Raw genomic sequence first — 13,563 nt, 5'->3', positions numbered from 1 at the left:
GAAGAGTTCCATCATTATTGCGACCTATAAACATAAAGGAGATAGGTCATGTTTATCCATGACAAGACAGTGTATCAGAATTTGAATTTATATGTGTAGGCTTTGGAAGGATAGAAGTTCTTACATGAAGCCTGTAACTTAGAATATGCCAGCAGATCTGCATAGCCCGAGCATATATCGGTGTATCAAACAAAACCTTTAAAAGAAAAAAAATAAATGTTATTTCTAGTTTTCTAAAACACGTCCAGAAAAGCTAAAAGTTGAACTCTGGTCAATAGTAAAACTCTCTCACATACCCTGATGGGTCTGTAGATTCCCTCGCTTCCTTCAATAAACTCCATTGATATTTTGTTGCCGTACATCAACAAATACTTTGGATTGACATCCTCCCTGGTCTGAATCCTAATAGATGTTGGTTCAGTAGGGGGTGTAAGGGGAGGTGGAACTGCACCAAAAGCTGGTTCTTTGGCAGGGGGTTCCAGGTCCTTATTTGGGCTTGGCTTCTCATTCAGATCCTCTCTGGTTTGAACATCAGTGGTAGACAGAGGTCCAGCAGGTGGAGGTGGCAGCACAGCACAGTCTGTCTCTGGACTGGGTTTTGGTTGCTGCTCTGTTACAGTCAGGTCGGAATCCTCCTGGACTGGAGTGGTTACAGTAGTGACAGTCAGCACTTTGGGGCCGTGGGGCTGAAACAAGGCACAAATCTGTCCCACTGCCACCTGAACTATTTCACTGAGCAGCAGCGGAACAAGGCAATCGATCTTGTTGACCAGGACATCAGGTGACCAGGTCTGTCCTATCTGAGTGAGGACAGACAGGACCATTTCATCTCTCACGGTGCGGGAGAAGGTGGCCTGATGTTCAGTTGTGAGGGCACTGCAGACCCCATCCATAACGGCCTTTGTGACCCCAACAGACATTTTGCTGAGCTGTTGGGAAGGCATGCTTAAGTGTGGGCCATCAGGAAGCCCCAAGAAGGACTGTAGGACTCTTGGAACGACCTCAAGCACCACCTCTGATGGACAGAGCTGTTTGGACATTGGTGCCTCCTGCAACTTCGCTATCAGCATCCTGGCATAGTCTTGCGCTGTGCTGATGACTCTGGGATGTCTGTAAGTTAAAGTTAATAAAAGAAATGTTCAGAACATGAGATTAATTAAAAAGAAAAAACGCAATTAAACTGTTAATAAATATGTGTCATAATGTGTGACTCACTGAAAATTAGGGGGCAGGGCTTCTGGAGAGTCGAGTAGAATCATAGCCTCACACTCAACGTCCCTCATTTTATTGCTGACGTTCACTGCATACGCCTGAAACATGACATTAGATGTGCAGTTGAGTTTTGACATATTCAGTGGATAAACTCTGTGATATGCAACAATTTACTCCAATCTACTGTAAGTGTTTTCAGGATTCTAGTCTTACCAGCTTCAGAAGTGGCTTAGCTTCTTCATCATCAAAACCCTCCATTTCAAACTCCCAGAGACTTCAAACAGAACGAAAAAATAAGTTGTATTTTTTTTTTGCTATTACTCTTTGTATCATTAGTGTATTATTAGTATGACATGGGATGAGTTAAGGCTGTCTGTATATCAGTAACTCACCCTTCTCTCAGTGAGCATTTGCTCTCCTCTAAAATAAGGTTGATCATGTCCTCAGCAGTCACCTTAGAAGGGATCTGGTTTTTCTGCTGAAGTCTGAAGAGTTCCATCATTATTGCGACCTATAAACATAAAGGAGATAGGTCATGTTTATCCATGACAAGACAGTGTATCAGAATTTGAATTTATATGTGTAGGCTTTGGAAGGATAGAAGTTCTTACATGAAGCCTGTAACTTAGAATATGCCAGCAGATCTGCATAGCCCGAGCATATATCGGTGTATCAAACAAAACCTTCGAAAGAAGAAAATGAAATGTTATTTCTAGTTTTCTAAAACAGAAAAGTTAAAAGTTGAACTCCGGTCAGTAGCAAAACTCTCTGACTTACCCTGATGGGTCTGTAGATTCCCTCGCTTCCTTCAATAAACTCCATGGATATTTTGTTGCTGTACATCAACAAATACAGAACCAAAATACCGACAACGAAAAATTCACTAGTGTAAATACAATGATAGTCTCAAGAGTAGTCAAACAGAATCGATCCTACTAGCACAGATAAAGAGCATGTGTGTTCAGTGAGTGTTCTGGGTGAAGTGTGAGTTGAGCAGAATTCTGATTGTTGTGTCACAGAACTCAACTTTCTGGAACAGAACTCCGTATGTCACACATTCCGGTCGGTCACCAAGGAAACACTTTCTGCAAGTATCTTGTTTTTATTTAAATTGCTGAGTCAATAACCATCATTTTACTACTGTAAAAGGCTTACAATGCATAATATATCAAAAATTTGGTCATAATCCCAGTTGTTGGTGCCATGAGGTGCCATTATTCACATGCCAGCATTACATTATCCAGTGAAATCCTGTGGTATATTTTAGAGTAGGCATAAAGGATAAAGCCATGCAGTAATGGGCTCTGTATTTTTTTTATAATTGTCAGCAAATCACATGTAGAGAGTAAAACCAAAAATAAATGTACCCTGCAAACACTCATAGCCTGTTGAGATTAATGTGGTTAAATAATCAAATATACAATATACCTACTATCATCATGAGACCAATAATACTTACTTCATCTCTCTAGTTTACTACTGTATCCGGCTATTTTATTTTCATTTCTGTCAGCTTAATGTGGGACTCAACAGTTTAGAGTGTCCACTATAGCTTGAAAGTTTTCATCTTCATTACCCTGCGTTTATTGCTCCACTTTGCCAATGGATTGCACTCAGACACACACATGTTATTTAAGTGTTTTAAGCCTGAATACACAGTTTGCAAAGATTCATTGTGATTTCGTTTTCACTGTGATGGATGAGATTAATCAATAAAGTTTTGAGGAGATATAGCCTACACTTTATCTATCAAGAATAAATCACATTGTCACAATAATTTCATGAGAAGAGGTCAACAATATTTAATTACAACTTCATGGGCAACCGTGCAAATTTACTTTATTTTGTCAGGCTAGTTGAGCTACCCCACAATCGTACAATGCACAGGCACATCCAGACATACTGCTTGGGTTCCTAATAGCCCTGGTTGGGAATCACTACAGTGTCTATGCCTTAACCTGACGACCTTCAGTAAATAAACCGTGGATCACTATTTTTCTCCTCTCATTGAGGCACCTTGCTGGTCACAGACAGGCTGGGTGACTGACAGCTGTAAGCCAACATCATTTTGACTTTATTTGTGTCACGTTAAACGGCACCTTGCTTAGACTTTGTGATCAGTGTCAATCAGTTCAGCCCCTGAGGGAGTGTTGCCTGCATCAGTCTGTCTACCCATCATCCCTGTCGCCACAAACACCCTCTATGATCTCCTCCTTTTATTTTGTTGCAGAAGCTATGGTTTGGCCCTACTGTAAATCTACTCTAATATATATATATATATTTTTAACTTCATCTTATAGAAATATTGCAGGTATAGGCCTACTGAATTGCGTAGGGGGGCAAAGTGATTTTATGGACATGGAGCGTTGTAAAAGGTTGTTCACCAAAAATTACATCTAGGACCTTCCACGATCACAACCTGGGTGGACAACCTTGTCAACAAGCTGCTGGAAAGCTACAGTGGGCCGACATAGCAAATCAGAACCACTGTTTAAGTGAATGGGGGTGAATGGGGAGGGGCTAATGGGGATTTTTTAAACTTATAATCATTATGAAACTTTGCCAGTTGATTACTGACATTAAAACAAAAACTTTTTGTATTGCAGTATTTTCCAAAATGTTTAAATAAATATGAAAAATCATCAATATCTTACTAATGATGCGAAAATTTACATATCTGCAAAGCCCCAAAATCTAGATGTTGGAAGAAAACAAAGTCAATTTGTTTTTAAATTTTGAAAACAAAACAAGTGTCCAACTGCCTGAAGCCTTTCCTAATCACAGTTCAAATTTGATCAATAACCCATAGAAAATACATTTTTTACACAGTTACATTTCATGTGCCATGGACCAAATGTGTCCCTTTGGAGTCTCCAGCTGGCATTTTAGGAAACGGCTAGACATTCCCTTGGAAAAAACTGTAAAAGATTCATTTTCTATGGGTTATTGATCAAATTTGAACTGTGATTAGGAAAGGCTTCAGGCAGTTGGACACTTGTTTTGTTTTCAAAATTTAAAAACAAATTGACTCTGCTTTTGTCCAACATCTAGATTTTGGGGCTTTGCAGATATGCAAATGTTCGCATCATTAGTAAGATATTGATGATTTTTCATATTTATTCAAACTTTTTGAAAAAATACTGTAATACAAAAAGTTGTTGTTTCAATGTCAGTAATCAACTTGCAAAGTTTCATAATGATATCTATAAGTTTAAAAAATTCCCTATTAGCCCACCCCCATTCGCTTAAACAGTGGTTCTGATTTGCTCTATGTCGGCCCCCTGTAGCTTTCCAGCAGCTAGTTGACCAGGTTGTCCACCCAGGTTGGGATCCTGGAAGGTCCTGGATATAATTTCTGGTGAACAACCTTTTACAACGCTCCATGTCTGTTTTTCAAAAAAAAGGGGTTTTGCCCTCTAGGTAGACTATAATAAATCATTCAACTCTGTTACCACTTTATACTCCTAACTTATAGTTGAAAGGCTGGCATTCAAATAATTGTGAAGAACAACCTCCTCTAAAAGACCAGCAGAGGGCGCTCCAATGAATTTTTTTAAGAAGAGATCTGTACATGTGTGACAATAATGATTTGAATGCACACATTTGTCTACTATTATCTCTCCTCGCCAGAACATTTCCTATTTCTACCACAACCTGTGTTACTAATGATATAATGACACAAGATGACTAGGCAATAATACACCCAAACAATAAAGCACTGCATTTACTCTGGGCTAATTTCACCAGCTACATCTTTGTATTCACATAATAGTTTAGAATCCTGTATTGTTCCTGGTCTTTGTATGACTGGGCCTGCGGATGGGCCTTATAACCTGCATTATAGCAAAGTGAGATAATGATGGGTAAATTGGAAACAACCTATGTGCATATTATAACCGTCTATAATCAGCTAATGGAATACATTACATTATCCATCCACTGCTAAAAATGCCATTTCTGATGAACACACTGCTGTATCACAGATAGGGATATTTAGTCCAAGCAAAGGATAATCTGTGGGAGCTTTTTAATACCATGTGACACTTTTGAATTGAGACATTTTTACTTTAACCGAAGTATGCTAGATCAAAGACAGTTACATTTGTACAGGCTACCACCACTTCTCAATTTGATTGTTTTCCCCCATAGTATAACATGTATACAGCTTTGTGAATGTTATGCAGAATATGTTATGTTTTATTTTTGTCATTGCAGTATTTATTATTTGCTGTCATTCTTAAAGAGCAATATGTGTCTTTGCTGAAGTTGGCTGCATAAAAAGTTGAAATGTAGGCCTATTCATTTCTGACTACAGCACAACTAGTACTGTAAAACCTCCTCTTTTATGATAAAAAAAAAGTTTTTAACATCGCATTCCACTGCAGAATATATACAAATCACAACTACACAGTTCAACAGCAGCTATACCATGTCTACCTACTTCCGGCAAAATTTCATTTTCCCTTCGGTAGTCTGTACTAATGAAATGAAGTAATATGGTCTGGTAGCACCAGGCTATGGTGTTGGCTCACACAAGTTAGAAAATAACCCAATAGGGGTCTTGGTCTTCTTGTTACTATTTGTAGTGTGGGGTTGCTAGACCAAAAATGACTTTTATTTTCACAGCACGTTCAGTGCCCTGCCTCTGTGGTGGTGGACCGAATGAGGACAATTTTTTTTTTCTAAAAACACCTATAGATACATCATGAATGCTTCTGGGAGTAATTTAAAGAGACGTCTGTGTTTGGCAGGGATTTGATGAGTGGCACAGGTTTTAGCCTGAGAGACAGTGGTGGGCGCAGGTTTCAGACAGCCTGTTGTTTCTCAGACGGGTACCACGCACAGATACCAAGCGGGAGCGCCAACGCCTTGACAACTTTTCCATAATTAGATAAAGCCTGGCACTCGTCGTGGGTATTCTTCTACTGAAAGTTAACGTGACATTTGATCACGACCCAGAGTCTTGTTTAATTAATTTTTGTTGCAACACTGGGTGCACAGACATCATTCCCAGCAGCTCTCATCGCTGAAAAAAACCCCAATGTTCTGCTAAAATATTCGTTTGCTGAGTTGAACGTTTATTTAAGTCAAAATTCATCAAGTTAGAGCATCAAGAGCCAAGCTATTTTTTTTAGGATGAATATGAATGGATATTAATATTAATCTATCCAATAATAAATTAGAAGTGTAACATGATTCAGCCTAGTTAAGTTAACTACACAGGACGTTGCCCTTAGCTGTTGAGCATGTCTTTGCCACCTTTTGAATGTCGGCACATGCTAGCCATGCTTGTGCTTGTTATTCATCAGCAAGCTCCAGATCGATCAACACATGCTGAAAATATTACAAGCAAGACATTTGCATGTGACCTAAATCCAGCACTGCAAATTGTGTCCACTTTTGTGATGATTTTTAGATATCTTGAACATCATTTGGAAATTAAAACCACATGTGATGTTGCTGTGGCTAGTATGTCATGCAAAATGCAAAATATTTTATAGCGATACTGAATACTTTATTTCTGAAACCAGACATAACCCATTACGTTAACATGCATATTGCATCTTGAGCTCAATAAGTTCCCTAATTAATTGTGAGACGCAACAACAGCTTTCTGGTTGTTGTGTTGTGGGTATGTATTTTGTTCCTCTTAGCTTGTGTGGTTATGGTGCGTCTAAATGAGGACAGTGAGGTGTGTGATGGTAGTGCTGCCTCCAGTGCTCTCTGTGCCCATTAATAGCCAGGTTCTCTTTGAGAAAGTGCAATTACATTTTGGAAGAAGGACTGCGGCCTTCCTCCAAAGTGTAATTGCACGCTTTGATCAGTTGGTGGTGATATACACCCTAAAGAAAATCTTCAGTGAACAGACTGTATTACTCACCATACTTTATTGCAATATATGAGTTAAAACTTAAAGTGAATGTTGTATCCAAGCTCCATATACTCTGCGAAAAGCGATACCTCCTACATCTTAGAGACTTTTTTAATCAATCCGTTGAATCACTTGCAATGTTTTCCCTTTTCAATCAAACTGACGTGACTAATTGTAGAGGGTTCCTAAATGCTGCCTCTGTGTTTCACAAGTTTAAAAAGAAAACTTTTAGCATCAAATCACCCCTGCTGAACTTTACTGATTAAGTGTAGAGTGCATATTCAAACAGCATGTTTCCATTACATACTGATGTTGAGCAACAGATGTGCCCACTTGACATCTCACCCAACCATGTGTGGAGTTATCCAGATACCTTTGAGTAAAACTCAGACCACTGCTCCACACCTGAGAAGAGCATGTTCTTTTTTTTTTCTCAGAAGATTTTCCAGTTATCCCCCCCCCCCCCCCCCCCGTGTAAAAACCTGGTCCTTGGCTCGTGGAAGGGCTGGAATTATAAACAAAGCGAGGATGTGGGGGCACGTTCAACCTGCTGTTGTTAAATGTCTGGGCTGAGCAGGTGTGGAGCTGCTCCTTTTCAAAGGCTGGAAGATCAGAGAGGGCTGGAAAGAGATGAAGGCTGCAGTGTCAGGCCGGAGGATTAAGAAAAGGAAGTGCAAACATTTGGTAGATTGTAATGATGAGCGGTACAGTCAAGCGTTTACAGCAACGACTGTTTTGTGCATTTGATGTGATGACGGTTTTGCCTGTAAGGTGTGATCAAAACTCTTGAGTTCCCTTCAGACCCAGCAGCTGTTTCTAATGTGCTTTTTGTCCCTTGTATTCAAAGAGTATTCTCTCAAAATTCCACTGTGTTTTTTCCCCCTCCCCCCCCCCAAAGACCATGGATGATAAATCTCCCTGACTTAAAGCTTTAAGACCATGAAAGTCCTCAAGAGACCTCCAGCTCTTCACCATTCCAGTAATATCTTTGGTAACACTTTACAATAAGGGTACATTAATGAACTGTTACTTAATGCTTACTTAATGCTATTAACTGTTAGTAAATGTTTATTAGGTATTAAGTAACTGTTAATGCTTAGTTATTGATGGTTAGTAAATGCTTGGTTAAATATTAACTACTTTTAGTTAACTAAGACTTTAAGCATTATCTAAGCATAATGGTTAGTTAATGCTTACTTAATGAGTATTAAGCATTGACTAAGCATTAAGTAACAGTTAATTCATGTATCCTTATTGTAAAGGGTTACCATATCCTTGTGACTGACTTAGATGTCTTGCTTATGGATTCTCTGTGGCATGTCACCACACAGCTGCCACACAGACTGAACGGGGGGTGAAGTCTGAAAGAGGAAGGGAGGAGTTGGAGAGGGTAAGAGCGACAAACTCAACGGCAGACGGACGAGAGAGGCCACAATACAAAGGAAAACCACATGTGAGAGTGAGAGATTGCAGAGGAAAGGGGCAAATTGGCCAAAGTAGAGCACCGTAATTAGCCTTTGCTATCTGCGAGAAAAACCCCTCTCTCTGGTTGGCATCTCAGTTTGGCCAAGAGGAAGCAAACAGGAAGGAGGAAGTGGGGAATTGTCTGATTGAATCTCAATAAAGGACTCAAATCCGCTGACCTCTGCCTCTCATCCTGTTTGTGAGCTGATTCTTAATTAAGTTAAACCCTTTGCTACGTAGGCTGTAGGCTACTCCAAAGCCCCTGGTCCCAAAGGCCGAACCCCCCCCCCCCCTCCCCTGCCCCCAAAAGAGTGTAACTTAAACATAGGCCTATGTGTGTGCCACTGACTCAATCGCAGGACATCTTGTTTTAATCAATGCGCCTACGATCCCACTGTGCGGATGTGGATGTTTAAAGTGTACCACTGCACCTGCTCCTGTTTTGAACTGCACTCAAAACAAGCGTATCGTTCTGCGTCCACGCGCCATTGACTGAACATCCAGTTCACTAACGTGGCATTTCCTAAAAAAACATGTGTCAATCAGTGGCTCCGCTTCACACACCGGCAAAAGCTGTGATCGCTTTGCTGGAGGAAGGGACGCTCCTGAATCGGTGCCTGCAAGAGGATGAGAGAGAGAGGGGGGGGGGGGGGGGGACTATTTTTCATCCGGGAGTAATATCTCCAGTATGTGACTTTCAACATATGATGTCTTCATCTTTAAATGGTGGACTGGGGGCTGCCCTCCACATGTCCTAGACTCACATATGCCTTCCAAAAGTCTCCCTTTCGTGGTAATGAAGGAGAGGATAAACAAAGCTTTTATACATGACATTGGAATGTGATTTCCCCTCGGCATCAAAGGGAAGGTTCTGGAAATTCAAGGATCTCCAGGTTGAGCGTAGTTGTAATTCTGTCAAGTCGACATGTGTTCGAAAGACACAGGGCTTGCCTCGGCCAAAAATGTGATTTTCCTCTTTGGATCAGCGAACCTCCTCATAAAATGATGTGCAGTTTACAGAGTGTATACACAGGTTTTATGCGGTATGGGTATGTGAAATGCATATGTCGACGAGCCTTATTGGTTATAAACACTGTAAATGAGGAATGAGAAGTAATAAAAACAGAATTACAATAAGGGGAAAATCGAGAGGAAAACTTCTACTCTCCGTTTCGTTCCAACGAAACGTCAAAAGTTTAGAAATGGGAGGGATGGTTTCTCAAAATGCAAGAGCTAAAACCATCTGTGTAATGTCTAAAGTATGAGGGCTCCCAGTGAGAAAATAAACAATGAGAAATTTCAAAGATTATTTTCAATGGCTTCTACCGCTTTTCTTTTTTTTTGGGGGGGGGGCGGGGGGGGGGGTCACCTTTATCACATGATCACCTTCCTGTTTCTGAGCTCCACCAGCTTCAATAACAGAGAGGGGTTTTGAAAATTTCTGCGTATTTGCAAACATGGCCCACTATCTGCACTCTGATCTGCTCCAGGGAGATAGGACCATGAGACAGCAGCTCTGGAAGCTTCAAAGGAAGGCTTCAGGTGTGTGGCACTGGCATTGTTCACAAAGATCAGGGAGAGGAGGTGGGGCTGGGGCTGGGGCTGGGGTTGGGGGGGGGTCTGTATTTTTGAAGGAGGGTGATGGAGTGACTTTGGGATAACATAGAAGGTTTTTAAAACAGGAGAATAAGACCTGCTGATTGTGTCCCCACATGTCAACTTCTATCCCACCTTGATCAGACATTTCAAAGGTTTGGGCACACTAATCCAGAAAGATAACTGCGGAAATGCTGTGCGTTTCATGTCAAACTACTTTTCTCCTCTACTTTGCGTTGCGCTGTGTACTTCTTTTTTCTTCTTCTTTGAAAGTTTGAGACTGGTGAAAATGATCAAATGGAGCCCCTCAGATAAAAGTTTGCCAGAGGCAAGGAAACATTTAACAAACGTGCTGTCTTCAGAGCATGGAAGCACCAGGATGGCTTTGGTTTTTTTGGCTTAATGATTTAAAAGGAGTCTCCCAGCCGACAGATAGGCAGAGAGCGTTGATGGACTGTGGAAAATGCCGTATTTGTGTCAGCATGTGAGGCCTTTTTACGTCTGGAGAGGTTTATGGCTGGCTGAAAACATCTTCACTCGGGCAGAGAGTGAACACTACTGAGCTGAAGAGAGTAATTACCTCAGTCTTTCCCTGGGTACTGTGCCACAAACTGTCCTCCCCGCCCTCCCCCCAACCAGCTAGAACCCCAGCTCCCTGCAATTTGCGGCAGCGCATCCTCTGTCATCTTGGTTGGTAATCCCAGCGGGCTCCATATGAGATCCAGATCACACTGTTTGTGCATTAGAGAGAAGACGACTGCGAGACTGTTTGTGCATCATTTCATTTTCCTTATGTGAACCCACACTATTTTTTTTTAATTTTTTTTTAACCTTTATTTATACAGGTTAATCCCATTGAGTCCGAAGACTCTTTTGCAAGGGAGACCTGTTCCCATTTACACGTTACCATTCACACACACATTCACCGATAGCAGGCTAACTATCGACATTCACACGAGGCAAGGTGGGTGAAGTGTCTTGCCCAAGGACACAACAACTATGACACAGCTGGCAGGGCGGGGATCGAACCTCCAACCCTTTGATCATCGGCCGACCCACTCTACCAACTGAGCCACAGTCGCCCGTTCCTCAATGTGTGTGTGTTTTTGCAACGCACATATATACATACATACATACATACATACATACATACATACATACATACATACATACATACATACATACATACATACATACATACATACATACATACATACATACATACATACATACATACAGTGTGTGTAACATTTTAGCCCCCCCCCCCTCCACACACACACACCCATGACCCAGATGGGTGGTCTCAATAGTCAAAATTGCTCCTTTGGTCGTGCTGATTGTTAACTTCTGTGCTGAGAAATGTAAAGAGGTTCCTGCACTCTTCATCCTCCTCAGTGATTATAACCCAATCAGGAACCTATAATCTTCCCCAGTATTATGACAATTACTGAGGTGTTCTTCTGCCTTTAATCCTTCTCAGTAGATGACAGTGAAAGATAGCAAGGTCTTTCACCAAATGTATAGGTAAAAAAGATGCCGTTATAGAGAGGAGAGGGTTTATGCATACTACATGATGTAGTATTTGTGTGTCGGTATATGTTGTTTCCCAGTATTACATTTCAAACAAGAGTTTGACATTTTGAGAAATATATTTCTGCACTTTCCTTGTGGAGAGTAAAGATTAAAAGATTACTTAAAGGAATACTTCACCCATATGGAACCAGCGTTCTATCTTTATAAAATCGCTATTTTTATATAATGAATGAGGTTTTCTTTCCTTCATTCTTCCCTCAGTCTTCCCTTGGCCCAGCTGTCCTGTTAATCCTAACCCTACATTTTACCATGTGTGATGTCATGCATGGTAAAATGTAGGGTTAGACAGCTACAAGAAGCTGCTTAGCATAAAGAGTGGAAACAGCTTGTCTGGCTCTGTCCGAAAGTAACAAAAATCTGCCTACCGTCACTTCTAAAGCACATTTGTTAACACGTTATATGGGTTTTATTGCACTAAAATGTTAAGACTAAAATTAGCTGTTTACCAAAAAATGTGGGCTTGACTATTTCCTCACTGGGAGCCGCATATTCTTTAAATTTACAGTTTATAGTTTAACTATGAGTAGCCTTTATCATTAACGGTTTATCCATCATTTAAGATGCTATTATTTCATCATTATGAATCTAAAAAAGGTCTAATTTGAAAACCTTTTTCTGAACGCTATCGTACAGACCGTAGAACTGAACAGAAACAGAAAGGATCTGGTCACAAAAAAGAAAAGAAAACTCATTCTTAAATGAACTCTCCACCAGAGAGCTAATAATCATACTCCCAAAATGTCAAACTTTTCCTTTAAAGCTCCTATTTCCATTCTACTGTATATTACTCCAAAGAACAATCATTACTGCATTTAAAAAAAACATTTACCGTTTGTGTTTGATGAGGGGAATGAGGGTAATTCCCCCATACCTCTCCAGCTTTATGCCCCTCAGCACCTATTGTGCAGCACACTCACACACATGCAAAGACACACTGATTCTTACTGTACTTACTGTCAACATAAAAGCCAACTGTGTTTTTGGCATGTTCGTTCCTCACCCGCTTCGATATATCAAACATAATCCTTGAATGCACGATTAATAATAGGACATCCACAACGTTGACACATGGCACAGACATACTTTAATTCTCCACTTTTACTCTTCTTTATCTTTTGTGCCAGAAAAGTAAACACTCTAATCTCACCTGTCAGTCCCACCACAGTAAATGCGTCTCCCGACCCCTCAGCCTCTCTCCTCATTGGCTCGTTGGTGGCCCCCGGATTTGTGCGGAGAACACCGTGTCACGCTAACGCTTTAAAGACAGTGAAAACAGGGAGAGTGCTTTCACATGTACAGTATATCTGCAAAAATTACTTTAGGAAGTGAATTGATTGCTTTGGTCAAAAGAAAATCCAAATCAATTTCAAATGTTTTTTTTGGGAGGGAAGTCCTTCCTAATGTGCTGTCCTGCTTGGACCCGCAGCTCTGTTGTGTCCCCCCCCCACCCCCCCAAAAAAAAACATAAACCTCAAAACCCAAAGCGAGGCCAGATGAGAGCCGCCGGAAGAGGAGAGGAAGATTTGTGTCGGTTAAGGGTTAAAAAAGACGAGGTGAAAGACTCAGAATACATTCCCACAGGAATGAGGCTCACATACAAGCCAAAGTGAGTATCAGCCTGACGACGACATGAGGGTGTGGTGGTGGTGTTACAAAGAAAGAGGACAGATATCCAGCTTTACCATGACCACCATTCCAAATGATGAACCTGAGCGGATTTTGTAAAACGGATCCAAATGACCTCCTTGAATCATGACTTACAGAGATAGTAATACAATTGAAGCATTTTTCTTTCGCCTTCTCAAAGAGTAAGATTGTGTTAGCTT

Source organism: Ammodytes marinus (genome assembly GCF_949987685.1).
Source record: "Ammodytes marinus genome assembly, chromosome: 16".
Lineage (NCBI taxonomy): Eukaryota > Metazoa > Chordata > Actinopteri > Uranoscopiformes > Ammodytidae > Ammodytes > Ammodytes marinus.
Note: the sequence above shows the minus strand (reverse complement) of the source record.